General features: G+C 44.7%; 1 non-coding gene across 1 annotated transcript; it reads left to right on the top strand.

Moving 5' to 3' along the window:
• Positions 1-19097: 19097 nt before the first annotated feature.
• LOC119944854 lies at positions 19098-19235 on the top strand. The gene has a single exon (XR_005456000.1). It is a non-coding gene; the product is annotated as a small nucleolar RNA SNORA7 (small nucleolar RNA).
• The last annotated feature ends 5416 nt before the right edge of the window (positions 19236-24651 follow it).

Below are 24651 nucleotides of genomic sequence, written 5' to 3'. Positions count from 1 at the left end.
AGCAGCATGGTTCAGTGGAAAGAGCCCAGGCTTGGGAGTCAGAGGTCATGGGTTCTAATCCCGTCTCTGCCACTTGTCAGCTGTGTGACTTTGGGCAAGTCACTTTACTTCTCTGAGCCTCAGTTACCTCATCTGTAAAATGGGGATTAAGATTGTGAGCCCCACATGGGGCAACTTGATCGCCTTGTATCCCCCCCAGCGCTTAGAACAGTGCTCTGCACATAGTAAGCGCTTAACAAATGCCATCATTATTATCATTATTATTCTCTATGCCTCAGTTCCCTCATCTGTAAAATGGGGGTGAAGACTGTGAGCCCCACGTGGGACAACCTGATTACTTTCTATTTACCAGCGCTTAGAACAGTGTTCTGCACATAGTAAGCGCTTAACAAATGCCATCATTATTATCATTATTATTCTCTATGCCTCAGTTCCCTCATCTGTAAAATGGGGGTGAAGACTGTGAGCCCCACGTGGGACAACCTGATTACTTTCTATTTACCAGCGCTTAGAACAGTGCGTGGCACGTAGTAAGTGCTTAACAAATACCATAAGTATTATTCAGTTGTATTTATTGAGCGCTTACTGTGTGCAGAGCACTGTAGTAAGCCTTTGGAAAGTACAATTCGGCAACAAATAGAGACAATCCCTGCCCATAACGGGTTCACAGTCTTGAAGGGAGGAGACAGGCATATTTGTGGTATTATGTATGGTTTTTGTTAAGCACTTACTATGCGCCAGGCACTGTACTAAGCGCTGGGGTGGAGACAAACAAATCAGCTTGGATCCAGTCCCTGTATCACATAATAATAATAATGATGGCATTTGTTAAGCGCTTACTATGTGCCAAGCACTATTCTAAGCGCCGGGGAGGTTACAAGGTAATTAGGTTGTCCCATCGGGGGCTCACAGTTTTAATCCTCATTTTACAGATGAGGGAACGGAGGCCCAGAGAAGTGAAGTGACTTGCCCAAAGTCACACAGCTGATAGTTGACGGAGTCAGGATTTGAACCCATGACCTCTGACTCTTTCCACTGAGCCACGCTGCTTCTCCCACAATGATGGCATTTGTTAAGCGCTTACTATGTGCCAGGCACTGTTCTAAGAGCTGGGGTAGATACAAGGTCATCAGGTTGTCCCACGTGGGGCTCACGGTCTCAATCCCCATTTTACAGATGAGGGAACTGAGGTACAAAGAAGTGACGTGACTTGCCCAAGGCCGCGCGGCAGGCAAGTGGCAGAGCCAGGATTAGAACCCGTGACCCCTGCCCAGGCCCGTGCTCTAGGGGCTCACTCAGTAGGAATCCAGTGGCCAAATATAAGCCTTGAGAAGCAGCGTGGCTCAGTGGAAAGAGCCCGGGTTTGGGAGTCAGAGGTCATGGGTTCAAATCACCGCTCTGCCAATTGTCAGCTGTGTGACTTTGGGCAAGTCACATCTTCTCTGTGCCTCAGTTACCTCATCTGTAAAAAATGGGGATGATGACTGTGAGCCCCCCGTGGGACAACCTGATCACCTTGTATCCCCCCCCAGGGCTTAGAACAGTGCTTTGCACATAGTAAGCGCTTAACAAATACCATCATTATTATTAATATTACACAGATTCCCAGTCATATTCTATTTTTTTTCACATAACCAAGAGGCAATAAACTGGAAAAGGCTACTTTTGGGTCTGGTGCCCAAGGGTCAGGATGATTCATGAAGCATCTCTAACTAGAAAAAATAAATAAAAGCCATGATGCGCTGAGCTAATTCTGGCTGCCCGGGACAAAGACGTGAAGCCGCTCTGTCACAGTTTAGCTGGACTAGATAATCATGTATTTTGTTTTCTTTTGTTATTATTAACAGTATTCATATGAACTTCTTCCCTGCCTCTTTTTGACTTTGGCCCAAGTCAAAATCCTCAGTCTCTCGATATGAAATTGCCAAGCTTTAAAATCAGGACCCTGAGAATGGAAATCAAACAAAGTCTAGCAGAAAAGTGGGTTTTCAGCTGCCCAGATTTTTCAGTTAGAACTCCACAAATGCCATCAGGAACCAAATAAAATCTGGAGAGAACGGGTAGGGAGATCACTGCCGAATCAAAAATTCAAAAGTTCAATGACTAGGAGCTCTGGAAATATGGATTAATCTTTAATAATTATTTAAAACTCCCACTCAAAAAATTAAGTTAGAGCACTTAACCAAAGAAGTAGTGTGAATTGGCTTGGGAGTCAGAGGACCTGGGTTCCAATCCCGGTTCCGCCATTTGTCTGTTTTGTGACCTTGGGTGAGTCACTTAACTTCTCTGTGCCTCAGTTACCTCATCTATAAAATGGGGATTAAGACAGCGTGGCTCAGTGGAAAGAGCCTGGGCTTTGGAGCCAGAGGTCATGGGTTCGAATCCCAGCTCTGCCAACTGTCAGCTGTGTGACTTTGGTCAAGTCACATCTTCTCTGTGCCTCAGTTACCTCATCTGTAAAATGGGGATTAAGACTGTGAGCCCCCCGTGGGACAACCTGATCACCTCGTAACCTCACCAGTGCTTAGAACAGTGCTTTGCACATAGCAAGCGCTTAATAAACACCATCATTATTGTTTTTATTATGTGGGACAGATATTGTGTCCAACCTGATTATCCTGTAACTACCCCAGTGCTTAGTACAGTACCTGGCACATAGTAAGCACTTAACAAATACCATCTTAACCACCATCCCCCAGCCAAAAAAATGAAAAAAAAACTAAGAATGCAAAAATCCCAGACCCATGGAGTAAATTTGGCAAAACTGACAGAACCCCACCCAGCTCTTTCTAAAGAGATCACAGAGCCAAATGCCATTAACATGAGTGTTGAGTTTTCTTATTTTGTGATGTGTGGGAATATATTGGTCTCCTTGCCCACAGAGCCGCTTTTGTACAATCCCACCCCCATCCCGCTCTTTCCGTTCCTTTGATGACCGCATCCCCCACCCCTACCACTTATTCCAAATAGTCATCACTGTTATTTACCGCTCCCTAGACCTCAACTCCAACTTTCGGAACCATATTGACCCCTTTCTCACTTTCCTGCCCCACTGCTTTCAAGCATGCCCATGTATCCGCCCCACCCCAAACCCTCCCTTGACCCCAAGCACCTTCTGATTATTTCCCACCTCCCTCCTACCATTCTTCTCCAAACTCCTCCACTTGCTCTCCTCCAACTCTCTCCTTGACCCCCTGAAATCTGACTTCAGCCCCCTTCACAAACGGCCATCTTTTAAGTCACCGATGACCTCCTTCTTACCAAATCCAATAGCGTCTACTCTACTCCATCCTAATTCCCCTCGACCTTTCTGCTGCCTTCAAACACTGTGGCCCACGCCTTCTCCTTGAAACTATCTAACCTCGACTGGTTCTCCTCCTATTTCTCTGATCTGTCTTTCGGGAGAGGTCAGATCGCTCCCTCTGCTCGCTACTCTCTAACCGTGAGTGGCCCTCAAGGTCCAATTCTGGGTCCCCTTCTATTCTCCAACTACACTCACTCCCTTGGAGAACTCATTTGCCCTCCGTGCTTCACCTAGCATCCTATGTGGACGATTCCCAAACGTACTTCACCAGCTCTGACCTCTTTTCTATTCGGCAGTTTCGCCTTTCCTTCTCCCTTCGGGATATTTCTACTTGCCTGTCCGCCAACACCTCAGATTTAACATGTCCAAAACAGAACCCTCATCATCATCATCATCATCATCATCATCAATCATATTTATTGAGCACTTACTGTGTGCAGAGCACTGTACTAAGCGCTTGGGAAGTACAAGTTGGCAACATATAGAGACAGTCCCTACCCAACAGTGGGCTCACAGTCTAAACCCTCATCTTCTCACTCCAACCCTGTCCTCCCCCTGTATTTTCCGTCACTGTAGAAAACAACACATCCTCCTTATCTCTCAAAAAGGTAACCTTGACTTTATCCTTGATTTATTTCTCTCATTGAATCCATGTGTTCAATCTGTCACCAAACCTTGTCGAGTCTACCTTCATAACATCCCTAGAATCTGCCCTTCCCTCTTCATCCCAAACTGCCACTATGCAGTAAGCGCGCAATAAATATGACTGAATGAGTGATCTAAGAACTCCTCATTTCCCGGCTTGACTACTCTCTGACCTCCTCACACCCTCTGTCCCTTCTCCAGTCCATACTTCACTCTGCTGTCCTGATCATTTTTCTTAAAAAACATTTAGGCCATATCTCCCTACTCCTCCAAAACCTCTAGTGACTGCCCATCCACCTCTGCATCAAACAGAAACTCCTTATCATCAGCGTTAAGGTACTTAATCACTTGGCTCCCTCCTACCTAACTTCACTGATCTTCTACAACCCAATGCGCGTACTCCGTTCCTCCAACGCCAACCAACTCACTGTACCTCGATCTCATCTATCCTGCAGCCGGCCCCTTCCCCACATGCTCCCTTGGGCCCGAAACTGCCTCCTCCTTTACGTCCAACCTTCCACCACTCTCCCCACCTTCAAAACCTTAATAAAACTACATCGTCTCCAAGAGGCCTTCCCCAATTAAGCCCTGTCTTCTTACCTGTGTCCCCCTTAAACACTTTGATAGTCACCCCAGCCCCACAGTACTTAGGTAAATAGTCTTAGAATCTACTATTCCCCCTATCCCTAATCTATTTTAATCTCTGCTTGCTCCTGTAGATTATAAAGTACTTGTGGGCATCTACCAACTCCGTTGTACTTTTCCTAAGTGCTTCCCACACACGGTGCTCTGGACACATTAAGCTCTCAATAAATGCCATTCACTGATTAAATGATTGCTGTTATTCAATTTTTGCAGCCTCTATCGCTCGTATCTGGAGCTTGGTACTGGAGGGATGAATCCAAAACTCTCGAATTTGCAAGGTAAAGCTTCAATGTAAACTGTGTCTAAGGTTCAAAAAGGCCTGTGGAGTGTGTTACATGTATATAATTAAAAAGAACTTTGTGACCCCAAAATGTTAGAGGAGTTATTCCGTAGAAAGTTGCGTGTGTATTGAATTTTAAATTTTGCTGAACTCTTGAGTCTTGACATAGGTTGACCCAGGTCTAACTAAAAAAATTTTTATTATTATTAAGTGCAGGCGAGTTGTTTCCAATTCATAACGACTCCATGGATGTCCTTTCTCCAGAGCATCCTGTCCTCCGCCATAACCCGCAACCTTTCTAATGGTTCTTCCGTTATCGTTATGGTCTCTATCCATCTAATGGCTGGTCTGCCTCTTCCACGTTTTCCCTGGACCTTTCCTAACACTAGTGTCTTCCCCAGAGAATTAGTCCTCCTGATTATGTGTCCAAAATATGCTAATCTAAGTTGAGTCATTTGGCCTTCCAAAAACCACTTCGGTTTAATTTGCTCCAAAATCCATTTGTTTGTTTTTCGGGCAGTCCGTGGTATTCACAAAAGCCTTCTCCAACACCATATTTCAAAAGAATCGCTGTTCTTTCTAGTCAAATAGTTTAATATTAAAATTGACATCCATTTTCAGCAAATACTTATGTAATTCTACGTAGTTATTTCTCCTACAGATCATTAGTACCTTTTCCATAAAATATGGTGCATAAGCAATTAGATTTTCCTCACACAATCCCTATCTTCCTTTCTTCACTCCTTTCCTGTCTCCCTTCCCCTCCACCTTCTCCTACTCTTCCAGCTTTTGGAAAGCCTCAGGGTCTGTCTCCCTTCTTCCTCCCTTCTCCCCCAGGAACCATCATTTCAGGAGCCTTGCTGGGGAACAGACCTTCTTCTGAGCTCAGGCCTTCCCCCATCCTCCCCCATCCTCCATTTTGACTTTTTGCTGTTCACCTCCTTCCTTTGTGTCTTAACGGTGCCCGTGGGGTAGATATCAATTAGGTGTCACTTACATTTCAAATGCTTGAGAAGCAGCGTGGCTCAGTGGAAAGATTCTGGGCTTTGGAGTCAGAGGTCATGGGTTCAAATCCCAGCTCTGCCAGTTGTCAGCTGTGTGACTTTAAGCAAGTCACTTAACTTCTCTGGGCCTCAGTTGCCTCATTTGTAAAATGGGGATTAAGACGGTGAGCCCCCTGTGGGACTACAGTATCACCTTGTAACCGCCCCAGTGCTTTGCACATAGTAAGTGCTTAATAAATGCCATTATTATTATTATTATTATTATCATTATTATTTCAGCCATTCTAAACCCACCCCTCCACTGAATGGATGCTTTATTGAAGTCTCAGATTTTTCAGTATGGGCTGTGCTGTTCTCTTAATTTATGTTGCTTGGCAATATTCTTTCATTCATTCAATTATATTTATTGAGCGCTTACTGGGTGCGGAGCCCTGTACTAAGCGCTTGGGAAAGTACAATACAACAATAAACAGTGACATTCCCTGCTCACAGCGAGCTTACAGTCTCGGGGGGGGGGGAAACAGACATCAATACAAATAAATAAAATTACCAGTATGTATATAAGTGCTGTGGGGCTGGGAGAGGGAAAGAGCAAAGGGAGAAAGTCAGGGCGATGCAGAAGGGAGTGGGAGGTGAGGAAAAGTGACATGTTAGCACTTGCTTCTACAGAGAATGTTCTTGCTTAAGTGACCGAAAGCTCACTCCCCTTTATTACAGCTTCTTACCTACAACCGAAACCAAGGAGAAAATAAAGAAGGGAAAAGCAATCCACTTTCATGAAGCTGGCAGTAAAACTACAGAAAGGTATATGTTTGTTTCACTTCACCAGGTCAATTGTTTCATTTGAGTTTGTTTTTTTAAATGGTATTCGTTCAGTGCTTACTATTTGCCAAGCACTGTACTAAGCACCAGGGTAGATACGAGCTAATCAGGTTGGACACAGTCCTTGTCCTTCATAGAGCTCACAGTCTTAAACCCAGTTTTACAGATGAGGTAACTAAGGCCCAGAGAAGTGAAGTGACTTTCCCAAGGTCACCCAGCAATCAGTGACGGACCTGGGATTGGAACCCAGGTCTTTTTGACTCCCGGGCCCCTGCTCTATCCATCAGGCCACACTGCTTCCCAAGTTGCTCTCAACTATTCCAGCATTTAGGGGATAGATTACGAAACAGTGCCCTGTAGCAATATCTAGCTGCAGTAGATGAGAAGAATATTAATTATTTTCCAGACCTATGAAAAATTAAAATGATTTCAAGTTTTCTTCATTTTATGTTTTATTTCTAGTCCCCCTCCCTTTATCTTCAGTTATTTTTAGTTCCTTTATTTTCCTCACCTCCTGTGTTCTCTTCTATTCCTCTGTCCTGCTTTTTTCTTTTGTCTTGAGTCCCTGATTCCTGTTGCATCCACTGACATGACACGAATTTTCAAGAATGCTCCCACCCTCACAGATACCCACTTGTTAAAACAGACATAGGGCTGAGGAGCCCCTTGAGGAACAGGGCCCATGTCTAATTCCCACCGATATACTTTTTCCCTAACACTTAATAAATGTGCACACAATAAGCACTTAATAAATACTACTAGTAGTAGAGAGGGGGTTATGGAGACATGCCTAGGGTGAAATAGGGACAGTCCTGTAATCCTGATCCGACTAGGTTTTTTTAAAAATGCTATTTGTTAAGCGCTTACTATGTGCCAGGCACTGTACTACGTACTGGGGTAGACTAAAGCTAATCAGGTTAGACACAGTCCATATGCCACGTGGGGCACACTGTCTTAAACCTCATTTTACAGGTGAGGGAACTGAGGCACAGAGAAGTCAAGTGACTTGCCTTAGGTCGAACAGCAGGTAAGTGAAAGAGCCAGGATTAGAACCCGGGTCCTCCCAGGCCCTGATTTTTCCTCTAGGCCATGCTGCTTCTCCAGTGTGCAAAGGACTGTACTAAGTGCTGGCGGAGAATCTACTGGTGGTAATTAGAAATGGTCCATGCTCCAGCTGCACTCTGCTGCAGCTTATGGACACCAAAATGACCTCCCACCGCTTAGAACAGTGCTTTGCACATAGTAAGCGCTTAATAAATGCCATCAAAAAAAAAGTGCCCCAGCACGATGAAGAAGGGGTTGTCCTAACTGCTTCACACCAGGAATATTTTGTAACCCTTCAATTTCTAGGGATGGGTTTCTCCTAGCAGCTGGAAAGAGGAAGGCATCGGAGGGATGAGCGCTTACTGCAAGCAGAACACTGTATTACGCACTTGGGAGAGTACAATACAACAGAGTTAGTAGACGCTTTTCCTGTCCACCTGGAGCGGTACAGGGGGAGACAGATGTTAAAATAAATTTCAGATACATATTTAAGTGCTTTAAGGTTGAGGGTGGGGTGAATATCAAATGCTTAATGCGTACAAATCTAAGTGCATAGGCAAAGCAGAAGGGAGAGGGATTAGGGGAAATCAGGGCTTAGTAAAGGCAGGACAAGACGTGATTTTAATAAGGCCTTGAAGGTGGAGGGAGTTGTCTTCTGTCATATCTGGAGGGGGAGGGCGTTCCAGACCAGAAGCAGGACGTGGGTAAGGGGTGGATGATGAGATAGATGAGGTTGAGGTACAGTGAGTTGGTTGATGTTAGAGGAATGAAACCTGTGGGCTGGGTTCTAGTGGGAATCAGTGAGGTGAGGTAGAAGGGTGCAAACTGGTTGAGTGCTTTTAAAAACTGATGGTAAGGAGTTTCTGTTTAATGTGGAGGTGGGTGACCAACTGATGGAGATTTTGGAGGAGTGTGGAGACATAGACTGAACAGTTTTTCTGAAAAATGATCAGGGCATCAGAATGGAGTATGGACTGGAGAGAAGGGAGATACAGAATGCAGGGAGGTCAGCGACGAGTTGATGCGGTAGTCGAGGCGGGAAGTGAGAAGTGCTTGGATCAACGTGGGAGCTGTTCGGATGAAGAGGAAGTGATGGATTCTAGAGATGTTGTGAAGGTAGAACTGACAGGATTTGGTGACAGATTGAATATGTGGGGTGAATGAGAAAGCTGAGTCCAGGGTAAAACCAAGGGAGGATAGTGGTTTTGTCCACAGTGATGAGAAGGACACGGGGAGGACAGGATTTGGGGGGGAAGATAAGGAGTTCAGTTTTAGACACGTTAAGTTTGAAGTGTCAGCAGGATATCCAAGTAGAGATGTCCTGAAGACAGGAGGAAATGTGAGACTGCAGAGAAGGAGGTCACCTTGCCCTCCTGTCTCACCTCTCTTCTCTCCTACTAAAACCCAGCCTTCACACTTCGCTCCTCTAATGCTAACCTTCTCATTGTGCCACAATCTCATCCATCTCGCCACTGACCTCTCGCCCACATCCTGCCTCTGGCCTGGAACACCCTCCCTCCTGAAATCCAACAGACTCTCCCCCACTTCGAAGGCTTTTTGAAGGCACATCTCCAAGAGGTCTTTCCTTACTAAGCGTCCCCCGTCGCCTGGGGATGGGTTCGAGGAGCAGCGTGGCGAGAGTGAGAGACCGGGATCAGAAAAGCTGACCAGTGCAAGATTTATTCCGCCTGGTGAAGTGAACTTCCCTTTCAGGAGGAATACACTTATTTAGTTACTAGCATGCACTGAAGCACCTGGCTCCCACCCCGAGAACGCTTCCTGCTTGTAAGGAATACTTTCCCTTTCCCTCTCCCTTCTTCCAAAGGGCTGCTATCTGCCAGGTGGTAAACTCTTCCACCAAACCATCTGAGTTGCGCCAATGTCGCTCGACCCAGTTGGCATCCCACTTAGGGGAATCCCACCCCTGGTTCTTCAAGGAAAGAGTCAGGGGGTCCATTGCAGTTGCCTCTGATTCCCCGTCTGACACCAAATTTATGTCACCAGACAGAACCAGCCTCCAGGTAGCTCATGAGCTCAAGGATCAGCTCAAGGATCGGAGGGTTGGAAATGGATTCACAGGCTCGAGGGTTATGGGTAATGGAAGCAGGTTTATTAAGATGATAGCACAAAGAACCCCTGATAGGTAATCCTCAGGAGCAAATAAGTAATGAGTATACTGACCAGCTTGGCCCTCAACTTTTAGCAGCTGGTAAAACTGGGCAGGAGATACAGGTTGTCACCCAGGTGCTATTTTTCAAATCACCCTAACATGGGCTACCTTTCCGATCACCCAGGGACTACCTTTCCAATCACCCCAACACAGTCTTCCTTTTAAATCACACTGGGGTCAAGTTCCCAAGGGGGAACACTCACTTCTCTTGTACATATTTATTCTACTTATTTTATTTTGTTAATTTGTTTTGTTCTCTGTCTCCCCCTTCTAGACTGTGAGCCCACTGTTGGGTAGAGACCATCTCTGTGTGTTGGCAACTTGTACTTCCCAAGCGCTTAGTACAGTGCTCTGCACACAGTAAGCGCTCAATTAATACGATTGAATGAATTAATGAATGACAGAGTTCCAACCTACTACCGAGTTCACCGTGCTTCCTCCCCAGATATACCTTATTACTTCCCTATCTTCTTTTCCACTGACCATATTTCATGGGGGAGGGGGGCGGGGGGGGAAGGGATCATTATTATTATTCATTAAATTGTATTGAGCACTTACTGTGTGCAGAGCACTGTACTAAGCGCTTGGGGAGTACAAGTTGGCAACATATAAAGACGGTCCCTACCCAACAACGGGCTCACAGTCTAGAAGGGGAAGACAGACAACAAAACAAAACATGTAGACAGGTGTCACGTCATCAGAATAAACAGAAGGAAAGCTAGATGCACATCATTAATCAATCAATCAATCAATCGTATTTATTGAGCGCTTACTATGTGCAGAGCACTGTACTAAGCGCTTGGGAAGTACAAATTGGCAACACATAGAGACAGTCGCTACCCAACAGTGGGCTCACAGTCTAAAAGGGGGAGACAGAGAACAGAACCAAACGTACCAACAAAATAAAATAAATAGGATAGAAATGTACAAGTAAAATAAATAAATAACTAAATAAATAAATAGAGTAATAAATATGTACTGCTCTCAGTACTTCAACTACCCACTCCTAGCCAGATGATGCCCCAATCTAACTTGTTAGACCCAACTTCTAGCCTCTGCAGTATCACAGTTCCTCTTACTTCCAGGACACCACTATATTCATTCATTCATTCAATTGTATTTATTAAGCACTTTCTGTGTGCAGAGCACTGTACTAAGCACTTGGGAAAGTACGATACAACAATAAACAGTGACATTCCTTGCCCACAACAAGCTCAAGTCTAGGGGTGGGGGGGGAGACAGACATCAATACAAATAATTAAAATTATAGATATATAGTAGGTGCTGTGGGGCTGGGGTGGGGCTCATAGCAGTTTACTCATTCTGGTTCTAATTGTTCAGCCTTAGTGCTCACCCAGCCCCTCGGGGAGTTCTGGGAGGCATGGGAAGTGTTAATTTTGGACAGGCTCCCAGCATGTCTCTCTGGTGATAATGAACTAAGGCTGGCCAGGGTGTGACTGGTCACGTTAAACCCTCTTTTCCTTTTCTTCCGCTTCTTTCTGTGTCACCCTGACTCGCTCCCTTCATTCTTCTCCCCTTCCCAGCCCCACAGCACTTACGTACATATCTGTAATTTTGCTTATTTATTATATCAATGTCTGTCTCCCCCTCTAGACTGCAAGCTCATTGTGGTCAGGGAATGTGTCTGTTATATTGTTATATTTTACGCTCATTCATTTCATTCATTCATTCAATCATATTTAATAATAATAATGATGATGGTATTTGTTAAGCGCTTACTATGTGCAAAACACTGTTCTAAGCACTGGGGGGATAATAAGGTGATCAGGTTGTCCCACGGGAGGCTCACAGTCTTCATCCTCATTTTACAGATGAGTGAGCTGAGGCACAGAGAAGTTAAATGACTTGTCCAAAGTCACACAGCTGACAATTGGCAGAGCCGGGATTTGAACGCATGACCTCTGACTCCAAAGCCCGTGCTCTTTCCACTGAGCCACGCTGCTTCTCTATAATAATAATAATGATGGTATTTGTTAAGCGCTTACTGTGTGCAGAGCACTGTACTAAGTGCTTGGGAAGTACAGTTCGGCAACAGAGACAATCCCTGCCCACAATGGGCTCACAGTCCAGAAGTGGGGAGGCTGGCATCAAAACAAGTAAACAGGCATCGATAGCATCAAAATAAATAAATAGAATTATAGGTATATGCACATCATTAATATAAATGAATAGAGTTGTATATATGTACATATATACATAAGTGCTGTGGGAGGCGAGGGGAGGTAGAGCAAGGGAGCAAGTCGGGGTGATGGGGAGGGGAGGGGGAGCAGAGAAAAAGGGGGGTTTAGTCTGGGAAGGCCTCCTGAAGGAGGTGAGCTTTCAGTAGGGCCAAGCGCTTAGTACAGTGCTCTGCACACAGTAAGTGCTCAGTAAATATGATTGACTGAATGACTGAGGGCTGGAAAAGTAGATCTGGGAATCATCTGTATTGAGATGGTAAGTGAAGCCATGGGAGCCAATGAGTCCTTCAAAGGGAGTGGGTTTAGATGGAGAATAGAAGGGGGGACCCAGAACTGAACCTTTGAGGAACTCCCGCAGTTAAAGAGTGGGAGGCAGAGGAGGAGCCCCCAAAAGAGACTGAGAATGAGTGTCCAGAGAGATAGGAGGAGAACCAGGATAGGGCAGGTTAGCTTAAGCAAAGCCAAGGTTAGATAATGTTTTTAGGAGAAGGAGGTGGTCCACAGTGTCTGAAGCAGCTGAGCGGTCAAGGATTAGGATAGAGTAGGGCGGGTTGATTTTGGCAAGAAGAAAGTTATTGGTGAGAGGGAAGTTTCCGTGGTGTGAAGCCAGACTGGAGGGGGTGAAGGAAAGAACCGGAGGAGAGGAAGTGGAGGCGGCAGTTTCAGACAACTCGCTCAAGGGATTTGGAGAGGAATAGTAGGAGGGAGATGTGGAAATAACTGGAGGGAACCGTGGGGTCCAGGGAGGAGGTTTTTAGGAAAGCAGTTTGAAAGCAGTGGAAAAGAAGCCATTGGAGAGTGAACAGTTGACGATGGTGGTGAGGGAGGGGAGAAGGGAGGGGCCAAGTGATTTGATAAGGTGCAGAGGGATGGAGTTGGAGGCACAGTTTGGGGGAGAGTAGATTTTGAGAGAAGGTGGGAGATCTCTTCTTGAGATACTGCTGGGAAAGATGGGGGAGTCGAAGAGGGGGTAGGAGGAGGGCGGGCCTGTCCCGCCGTCAACCCCCGGCCCACGTCCTTCCCCTGGCCTGGAATGCCCTCCTTCCACACATCTGCCAAGCTAGCTTTCTTTCTTCATTCAAAACCCTACTGAGAGCTCACCTCCTCCAGGAGGCCTTCCCAGACTGAGCCCCCTTTTTCCTCTCGTCCTCCCCCCCCCCACCTCCTTCCCCTCCCCACAGCACCTATATATATATATATATGTACAGATTTATTACTCTATTTTACTTGTACATATTTACTATTTATTTTGTTAATGATGTGCATATAGCTTTAATTCTATTTGTTCTGACGATTTCGACACCTGTCTACATGTTTTGTTTTGTTTTGTTGTCTGTCTCCCTCTCCTAGACTGTGAGCCCGTTGTCGGGTAGGGACCGTCTCTATATGTTGCCGACTTGTACTTCCCAAGCGCTTAGTCCAGTGCTCTGCACACAGTAAGCGCTCAATACGATTGAATGAATGAATGAATGATGCCTGTCTACTTGTTTTGCTTTGTTTTCTTGTCTGTCTTCCCCCCTTCTATACTATGAGCCCCTTGTTGGGTAGTGATTGTCTCTATTTGTTGCCAAATTGTACTTTCCAAGCTCTTAGTACAGTGCTCTGCACACAGTAAGTGCGCAATAAATACGATTGAATTAATGGATGAATTCTCCACTAGGCTCCTACTAGACTTGGGCACCTTCTCAGCTGCCTTCATCAGCCCATAAAAGATGCTCTGACTGCTGGCCCATTTGGGCACATCCTGAGCCACCCCAGCCCACTTTATCCCTGCTTACACCAGATCATGAGCTTTTAGGTGATGTGACATGGAATCATTGCACCAGTTACGGGAATTTTGGGAATTGGGGAAAGCAGGGTAAAATTCCTTAACATAGGACTATAGAATTGGGTCACAAAGATGCCAATACTTTTAGTTTTAGACTTCCTTCCTTACTTTAAAAAAAGATATGTTAAAATCATATGGAGAAAATATACCCCTCTGACCCCAGTTAAGGTGCTAATGTAAGGGCCAATGCAGTAATTTTAGTTTTTTTCAGACTGATTTGAATGTAGATAAAACACTTCTAAAACTTACTGCAGTACATTATATTTCAAAATAGGTTCCCTGAGAAAAGAACAGAGAAATCAAAGGGAGAAGAGAAAGCTAAAACATCTAAACGGAGACAAAGTGACAAGGTTACTTTGGATGATGTTAAATGTGAGTAAACAACTTGTCATTCTTAAAAATTAAGAAAGTTAATGTTTTCCCATGAACCCAAAGCACTTCTTTATCGGGCTTTCAATTCTTTCTTTCTTTCTCTTGTGCATTTTCAGATGTTGCTTTGTTTTTGCTACAGAATGATGAGGCACATCACCATCTCTCCTTTACAGCCTTTATGAGGTATTCAGCTATATCTGGGAGAATTTGCTTTCGATTTATTTGAAATAACTGGGGATTCTGAATCATGGCAACCCCTAAGAAAAGTGGAGAGGTTTTGCATTTGAGGGGAGGGTCCCTTGTTTTTGTTTTATGTCAAGTGGAAGGTAGGCCTTAATCTACTGTATAGATTATAAACTCTTTGAGGACAGGGAATTTGTGTTTCTCTACTGATGAACTCTCTCACTATGTCAGAACAATGCCTAGCACTCGGAGCTGTTCAATAAACCCCATTGATTGGTCTTGATACCTTGAATCATTCACGTTTTCCCAGGGATAATACCTATTTAGTTTGGGGCTTACAGTTGAATCCCTTATGGGACAAAAACTGGGTCTAAATGAATATTGTAAATACTTTTATGTTATGTTTGTCTCCCCCATTAGAATGTAAACTCCCTGAGAGAACGTGACACTTTATTATTCTTTACTCACCAAGTCCTTAGGATAAGGACTCACCAAGTCCTTGAGAAGCAGTGTGGCTCAGAGGAAAGAGCCTGGGCTTTGGAGTCAGAGGTCATGGGTTCAAATCCTGGCTCCGCCAATAGTCAGCTGTGTGACTTTGGGCCAGTCACTTCACTTCTCTGGGCCTCAGTTCCCTCATCTGTCAAATGGGGATGAAGACTGTGAGCCCCCCGTGGGACAACGTGATCACCTTGTAACCTCCCCAGCGTTTAGAACAGTGCTTTTCACATAGTTAGCGCTTAATAAATGCCATTATTATTATTATCATAAGTGCGCCACATCCAGCGGACGTTCAATAAATGCTACTATGGGGAAACAGTGCTGTCTAGAAGAAAGAGCATGGGCCTGGGTTCTAATCCTGGCTCTGCCACTTGCCTGCTATGTTACCACAGACCAGTCACTCAGCTTCCCTGTGCCTCAGTTTCCTCAACTTAAAAATAATGGGGATTCAACACCTGCTCTCCCTCCTATTTAGACTGTGAGCCCCGTGTGGGTCAGGCAATCAATCAGTTGTACTTACTGAGCACTTACTGTGTGCAGAGGACTGTACTATGTACAATACAATAGAGTTGGTAGACATGATCCCTGTGCACTAGGAGTTTTCAGACTGTGTCCGATCTAACTATCTTGTATCAACCCCAGCAATTATTTCAGTGCTCAGCACCTAAGCACTTAACAAATACCACAGTTATTATTATTATTACTACTACCCTAGAATTTAGCACAGTGCTTGGCACATATCTTTCCATAACCAATTACCAAAAAAGAACAAACTTTATAAATCTGACATTCAAAATTCACTAATCCTTAAAAATTGGACATGTTTTAATGCATTGCACATGTCTTAAAGAATGCATTGCTGGTGTAAATGAAAACAGAACTTACACCAAGCCTTATTGGTGCTCTATTGGTGCTCTAGGAAAATGGGTCAGTCTGATGGATAGAGAAGCAGCGTGGCTCAATGGAAAGAGTACAGGCTTGGGAGTCAGAGGTCATGGGTTCAAATTCTGGCTCTGCCAATTGTCAGCTGTGTGACTTTGGGCAAGTCACTTAACTTCTCTGTGCCTCAGTTACCTCATCTGTAAAATAGGGATGAAGACTGTGAGCCCCACGCAGGACAATTCTGATCTCCTTGTATCCTCCCCAGTGCTTAGAACCGTGTTTTGCACATAGTAAGCACTTAACAAATGCCATCATTATTATAACTGAGGCCTTGGGTTTCCCAGCAGAGCATTTAGCCGGATATTACACAGAGCTAATGTGAGCCACGTACTTAAGAGCAGGTGGCCTACTGGAAAGAACACAGGCCTGGAGTCAGAGGACCTGGTTTCTAGTGCCAGCTCTGCCATGCGCCTGCCGTGTGACCTTGGGTAAGCCACTTAACTTCTCTGTGCCTCGGTTAGCTCATCTGTAAAATGGAGAATTCAGTCCCTGTTCTTCCTCTTACTTAGACTGAGCCATTTGTGGGACGGGGACTGTGTCCGACCTGATTATCTTCTATCTTCCCCAGCCCTTAGAACCGTCCTTAACATCATCATCATCATCAATCATATTTATTGAGCACTTACTATGTGCAGAGCACTGTACTAAGCGCTTGGGAAGTACAAATTGGCAACATATAGAGACAGTCCCTACCCAACAGTGGGCTCACAGTCTAAAAGCGGGAGACAGAGAACAAAACCAAACATACTAACAAAATAAAATAAATAGGATAGATATGTACAAGTAAAATAAATAAATAAATAAATAAATAGAGTAATAAATATGTACAAACATATATACATATATACAGGTGCTGTGGGGAAGGGAAGGAGGTAAGATGGGGGGATGGAGAGGGGGATGAGGGGGAAAGGAAGGAACACATAGTAACTGCTTAACAAATACTATTATTATTGTTATTATGTCATCTGTTAAACAGAAAAAGGACTGTAAAGAGCTGATGTTAATGGAGAAATGATGCTCCTTCAATAGTCAATCCTGGCTGGGTTGAAATTCCCCTGGAGCTGTTAGAGGGAGAACTGCTTGCTTATTAGCGGAACACTTTGCTGTTAGCCATTCCTGCTGCCCTAGACAGTTCTGCCAGGATTCTCTGGTGAGTTTCGATAGACTATCCTTAGGGAGAGGATACAGAGAGTCTTTTCCAGCCCCCTCCCCGTGGATCCCTGGAGGACTCAAGCATAGCCTGGTTTTTGTACACTGTAAGAGCGTTGGCTCCGTGATTTTCTTATAACATCTGGAATTTCCCAAATTCCAGCAAGTGCTAGGTGCTTGGGATATCTTATTTTTGAAGTGAAATTGTATTTGGTTTTGTCTTTTTGTTTTGCTTTTCCCATTCTGTACTCAAGAAACTTCATCTTTTTCTTGACATGAAGGTGCAGTTAGCAGAAGATCAGTAAGGATTACAAGTTAATGGAGCAGGAAACAGCAGCTATCTGGGTAGAAAATAATAATAATAATGGTAGTTTTTAAGCGCTTACTATGTGCCAGGCACTGTTCTAAGTGCTGGGGTGGATACAAACATATCGGCTTGGTTACAGTCCCTTGTCCCACGTGAGGCTCAGAGTCTCAATCCCCATTTTACAGATGAGGTCACTGAGGCTCAGAGACGTGAAGCGACTTGCCCAAGGACACACAGCAGACAGGTGGCGGAGCTGGGATTAGAACCCATGACCTAACTCCCAGGCCTGTGCTCTTTCCACTAAGCCGCACTGCTTATAGATATGTACATAAGTGCCGTGGGGCTGGGATGAGTATCAGTGTGCTTAAGTGAGGCACATCCTAATACGTATGTCGACTGACTCATTGGAGAGGGTGATGGGGAAATAAGGGTTTAATCAGGGAAGGCCTGTTGGTGATATGATTTTAGGAGGATTTTGAAGGCGGGGAGAGTGTCGAATATTGAAAGGGGAGGGAGGTCTAGGCCCAAGGTAGGACACGGGCCCGAGCTCGGTGGTGGGAAAGACGAGATTGAGGTACACTGAGTAGGATGGCATTAGAGGAGCGGAGTGTGGAAATTGGGTTGTAGTAGGAGATAAGTGAGGTAAGATAGGAGGGGTAGAGCTGATTGAGTCCCTTAAAGCCAATGCTAAGGGGTTTCTGTTTTATGAAGAACCGGAGGATCAGCCATTAGAGATTTTTGAGGAGTGGGGAGATATGAACTGAATGACTTTTCAGGAAAATGATCCACGCAGCAGAGTGAAGTACGGACTGGAGAGGAGAGAGACAGGATGCAGGGAGGTCAGTGAGGAGGCTGATGCAGTAATCAAGGCAGAAAATGATGGCTATTTGGATCAGTGAGCTAGCAGTGAGAGTTGAGAGGAAAGGGGCAGATTCTTCTTCGATTAATTCCTAACATCCCAAGTCATGTCAGCCTTCCAGCTACTTCTAGCACTTACAGATACCCTTTCCCATCACCGTGCATCTCGTCGCCACTGACCACTTGCCCATATTCTGCTTCTGGCCACCTCCCTCCCCCTTCACATCTGACAGAGGATTACTCTCCCCTTCTTCAAAGCCTTATTAAAATCAGATCTTCTCCAAGAGGCCTTCCCCAACTAAGCCTTCCTTTACCCTACTCCCTCACCCTTCTGTAATTATAATAATAATGATGGTATTCGTTACACGCTTACGATGTGCAAAGCACTGTTCTAAGCTCTGGGGAGGTTACAAGGTGATAAGGTTGTCCCACGGGGGGCTCACAGTTTTAATCCCCATTTTCCAGATGAGGCCCAGAGAAGTGAAGTGACTTGCCCAAAGTCACACAGCTGACAGTTGGCGGAGCTGGGATTTGAACCCATGACCTCTGACTCTAAAGCCCGGGCTCTTTCCACTGAGCCACGCTGTTTCTCCATCTGTATCGCCCTTGCACTTGGATTTGCTCACTTTATTCACTCCACCCTCGGCCCTATAGCACTTATGTACATTTTATTTTAATGTCTGTCTGTCTTACAGTCATAAGCTCCTTGTGGGCCCCTGTCTACCAACTCCTTTATATTGTACTCTCCCAAGTCCATAGCCCAGTGGTCTGCACACAGTAAGCACTCAAAAAATATGACTGACAAATACGAATGACCGATTATCACGTATCTACCCCAAGAGTTTCCCCTCTCAGGGTCACACCTGGAGAGTTTCCAGTCCTCTACCAGTCTCGGCTACAGGAGGGAGAGTCAAGCAGAGGCCTGCCTGTTCCATTCCTAGCTTGGGCAGTGGCTAACGAGTGGAAGGCAATCTGCTACAAGTCAAAACTCATCCACGCTGGTCAGGAGCGGCATGGAAGAGAGTTGAGGGTGGAGACTCAAGTTTACTGCGCCAAAGGCAGCAATGGTAAACCACTTCCTGATTTTTACCAAGAAAACTCCCTGGATCCACTGCCAGAACGATTGCAGATGGAGAGTGGGGCGTTCTGGGAGGGATGAGTCCATAAGACGGTATAAGACAAGACAAGGCCCCAGAGTTTAGTACAGTACCTGGAACGTAGTAAGTGCTTAACAAATACATTTTTTTAAAAAAAGGAACTGATATATTGGAAAATTGAAACGGGTTTTAAATTTAAAAACATTGGAAGTGCCATTTGTCTTAACTCAAACAAAGCCAAGGACTGCTTCTACACTGTGTATATTGGCTGTTTTCATAAGGCCGGCCATGTTCTGGAGGGCTAGGAGAGAGCTGTGTGATTTTGGGCAAGTCACTTAACTTCTCTGTGCCTCAGTTACCTCAACTGTAAAATGGGGATTAATACTGTGAGCCCCCTGTGGGACAACCTGATCACCTTGTAACCTTCCCAGCGCTTAGACCAGTGCTGTGCACCTAGTAAGCGTTTAATAAATGCCATCATCATTATTATCTGGGAACCTCTCATGGAAGCTGTATCTACCTAAGGCCTGGTAGTACTGGCTGAAATGCAGGAACAAGAACACCCTGACCAAACTTTCCCAGTGCCTCCTTTGGAGTGATCTTCACCCCCTTCTCTCCCCCCCAAAAAAATCTTTCTCCTCCCTTTGCACCTCCCCAACCCTAATGTCCCTCCCAGGAAAACAGTTTCCATCAGAGTGGTTGGTAAGCTTGTTGTGGGCAGGGAATGTGTCTGTTTATTGCTGTATTGTAATAGTAATAATAATGATGGCATTTGTTAAGCGCTTACTATGTGCAAAGCACTGTTCTAAGCGCTGGGGGGGATACAAGGTGATCAGGTTGTCCCACGTGGGGCTCAAAGTCTTAATCCCCATTTTACAGATGAGGGAACTGAGGCACAGAGAAGTTAAGTGACTTGCCCAAAGTCACACAGCTGACAATTGGCTGAGCCGGGATTCAAACCCATGACCTCTGACTCCGAAGCCCGTGCTCTTTCCACTGAGCCACGCTGCTTCTCTCCCAAGCGCTTAGTACAGTGCTCTGCACGCAGTAAGCACCCCTGCCATCTCCCTGATTAAGCTCCTTGAGAACAGGAAATGTATCTTGGCTTCTGCTACAATAATAATAATGTTTGTTAAGCCCTTATTACTGTTGTTATGATATTTGTTAAGCACTTACTATGTGCTTAGGCGTCTTTCCAAGAGCTTAGTACAGTGCTCTGCACACAGTAAGCGCTCAATAAATGCGATTGAATCAATGAATGAATATGTGTCAAGTTCTGTTCTAATCAACAGGGTAGTTTCAAGTTAATCAGGTTGGACGCAGTCCCTGTCCCACTTGGGGCTCACAGTCTAAGTAGAAGGGGGAAGAGGTACCCCTTTTACGGATGAGGTAACCAAACCTCATAGAAGTTAAGTGACTTGCCCAAGGACACACAGCAGGCAATAATAATAATAATAATAATAATAATAATAATAATGGCATTTATTAAGCGCTTACTATGTACAAAGCACTGTTCTAAGCGCTGAGGAGGTTACAGGGTGATCAGATTGTCCCATGGAGGGCTCACGGTCTTAATCCCCATTTTACAGATGAGGTCACTGAGGCCCAGAGAAGTGAAGTGACTTGCCCAAAGTCACACAGCTGACAATTGGCGGAGCCGGAATTTGAACCCATGACCTCTGACTCCAAAGCCCGGGCTCTTTCCACTGAGCCACGCTAGCTGGAACTCCGGTCCTCTGATTCTCAAGCCGTCGGGCCATGCTGCTTTCCAAGTAGTCGGGTCAGTGGCTTGCACCCAGTGAGCACTCAGTAAATACCATTACTACTACTGCTTCTATTACTTGCATATAAATAGTGTGAAAAGGAAATTTCAGCAGAACCACAGAAGTGGGCGGGGAGGAGCGGACAGAGAATCAGGCAGGCTTTAGCTATCAATCCCCACCAGAAATCATAAAGAAGAAAGAAAGAAGGTGGGGAAAGTTAACACCTCCTTTTCAGTCAACACACCCCTGTAAACAACAAAAACTTAGCAACAGGAACAAAGGAATGGTGTACCACCAATGGCTAAGGGTAAATTCTACATAGAGTTGCTCAAGAATTACTGAAATTCAGGACTCAAACCGTGAATCGCTGAACCACCCCAAACTCAAGGAATTTTTGGTGGAAAACACCCATTTCAGTCTTAATCTGTGCAAAACCTCCCCCAACCCCTACCTTTATAAAGAGCCTGGGAGATTTGTTTAATGATGGCATTTATTAAGTGCTTACTATGTGCAAAGCACTCTTCTCAGCGCTGGGGAGGTTACAAGGTGATCAGGTTGTCCCACGTGGGGCTGACAGTCTTAACCCCCATTTTACAGATGAGGTAACTGAGGCCCAGAGAAGTGAAGTGACTTGCTCAAAGTCACACAGCTGACAATTGGCGGAGCCGGGATTTGAACCCATGAACTCTGACTCCAAAGCCCGGGCTCTTTCCACTGAGCCACGCTGTTTGCCTTAATGCTGCGTTTACCTTGACTTTCTTTACTAATGCAAAATCTTTATGCTATTTTTTTTAACAATATCCATTTAGGAATAAACAACTAGATAATTTTCTCCTGGCGTTGATTTACTACTTATCTTATTATCTGGAAAAAACGTCATTGGAAAAGAAGCCCAAGACCTATATGGCGTAAGTAGAGTTAAATTCATTGTTTTGTTGAAAAGTGAAGCGGGGGTGGCTTTAATCTCCACGAACTATGGTAGGGCTTGCAGGGGTTCGGGTTAGGGTTTAAGAGTCCATGTATTAAGGGCAGAGTGGGAGTAGTAGTAATAACATTTATCAAGGATTTACTGTGTGCAAAGCACTATACTAAGCAGTTTCTGAGGGATTGGAGAAGGATTAAAAAACGTCTTGCCAAAGGATCACGCCCAGTTCCCTAACTTGTTCTGCACAAATTTCAAACAAATAAGTAGAGCACTAACGCTTTTTGCTGAAGAAAAAATTATTAATAACTTTTAATTATAATTTTAAATAATCTTAAATTATTATTATTATTACAAATTTTGAAATTATTTTATATGCTTAAAGCCTAGTGAGGTAATTCGATTGCCTCAATTTAAAGGGACCCTTTTTGAACAAACTGTTACAATAATAACAATGACAACATTTATAGAGCTTTTATTTTTTCCAAAGAGCTTTCACATCAATTATTTCAGTCAGTCAGTTATATTTATTGAGCACTTACTCTGTACGGATCACTGTATTGAGCACTTGGGATAGTACAATATAACAATAAACACACATTCTCTGCCCACAGCTAGTTTAAAATCTCAATGGTCAAAATGACTGCCTGAGGTAACTAAGCATCCGTAAGAGGGACATTCAAAGAGATATTTCAGTTTTCCTGATGGGGATATTTGGGCCTTGGAAATGTTAAATGACTAAGAGGAGATTCTATAGCAAGTCATTGAAATTATTGGGCTCAGGCACAGAATTCCCTGTTTCTCGTACTGTGGTTGAAAGCAAATCACTGTGCAAAAAGCAGTGCGTTACCTGGAAAATTAACTATTTTTTCCTTAGGTTGGAAAAGGGCTTTGGCTAAAACCATTTCTCTTTAGATTTTTTTATTTTTTTTTAGAACAGACAACAAACTCCTTAGGAAGAGATTTCTGAGTCTGTTCAAATAAGCACATACAGTAACTGGCAGTATAGCAGTCTAACAGGATGCAGAGAAACAGCCTGGCCTAGTGAAAAGACTTCAACCCAGGAGTCAAGGGACCTGGGTTCTAATCTCTGCTCCACCGCTTGCTTTACTGGGTGACCTTGGGCAAGTCACTTAAAGTCACTCTGTGTCTCGGTTTCCTCACTGTAAAATGGGAATTCAATTCCCGATCTTCCTCCCACGTAGATGCCGAGCCCCAGTGTGGGACAGGGATCGTGTCCAACCTGTCAATCAGTCAGTCGATCATATTTATTGAGTGCTTACTGTGTGCAGAGTACCGTACTAAGTACTTGGGAGAGTACTTTACTACAGTTCTTGGCCCAGAGTAAATGCATTACAAATACTACAAATATTATATTTAGAGCGACATAATCGTTATTCATTCACTCATTCATTCAATCGTATTTATTGAGCGCTTACTGTGTGCAGAGCACTGTACTAAGCGCTTGGAAAGTACAGTTCAGCAATAAAGAGAGACAATCCCTGCCCACGACAGGCTTGCAGTCTTAAGGAAAGAGCTTAGGTCTGGGAGCCAGGACACATGGGTTCCAGACCTAACTCTGCCGTTATTATTATTTTTTTTAATTTGTAGTTAGAAAAATGTTGGGGGATGGCTGCCAATAGAAAGTAAATTTAATAAATCGTTCAGAATGCTAGCAAATCATCAAGTACAAAAGATTTTCCGTCTTACCTTCACCCCAAGCCCCAGAACCCCAGCTTCACGCCTCACCAGTTTATTTCCTCTTCCCTCCTCCTCTGTTCCCTCTCCCCAAATCCACTCCACAAGGCCAGCCAACGGCAGGCTGTGGTATCTCTGCTGAATCAGTGGGCAAACACCCCTTCATTCTCATCCTCTTCCTGACCCGGTTGCAGCTTCTCTTCACCATCACAGAAACACGGCTCACCTCAGATCAATCAATCAATCAATCGTATTTATTGAGCGCTTACTGTGTGCAGAGCACTGTACTAAGCACTTGGGAAGTACAAATTGGCAACATATAGAGACAGTCCCTACCCAACAGTGGGCTCACCGTCTAAAATGACACTGTCTCCCTTGCTGCTCTGTCTCAAGGGGGCTTCATCTTCTCCCATTCCTCCAGACTCCCTGGGAAGGGAGAAGGAGTCGGCCTGCTTCTTGGCCCCCGAGTCTCGCCACTTTTGTACCATTTTACACGCTTCGTTCCTCTCTTTCTCTTCGTTTGAAACCCATGGCATTAGCTTCTACCACTCACCGCAGTTACCAGTTGCCCTGATCTGACCTCTATAGCCCCATCTCCGATTTTCTGAGTGATTTCGACGCTTCTCCCATGTTCTCTTTTTCCTTCTCCATCCCTACCTGGATCTCTGGGGACCTCAAAATCCATGCAGACATTCCTGTTGACCTCTCAGCTACCCACTTCCTCTCGCTCCTCATTCAGTCATTCAATCGTATTTCTTGGGCGCTTACTGTGTGCAGAGCACTGTACTAAGCGCTTGGGAAGTACAAGTTGGCAACATATAGAGAGGGTCCCTACCCAACAGCGGGCTCACAGTCTAGAAAGGGGAGACAGACAACAAAACAAAACATGTGGACAGGTGTCAAGTCATCAGAAGAAATA

The sequence above is a fragment of the Tachyglossus aculeatus genome, chromosome 23 (assembly GCF_015852505.1).
Source record: "Tachyglossus aculeatus isolate mTacAcu1 chromosome 23, mTacAcu1.pri, whole genome shotgun sequence".
Classification (NCBI taxonomy): domain Eukaryota; kingdom Metazoa; phylum Chordata; class Mammalia; order Monotremata; family Tachyglossidae; genus Tachyglossus; species Tachyglossus aculeatus.
This window is presented reverse-complemented; position numbering and strand designations above follow the sequence as displayed.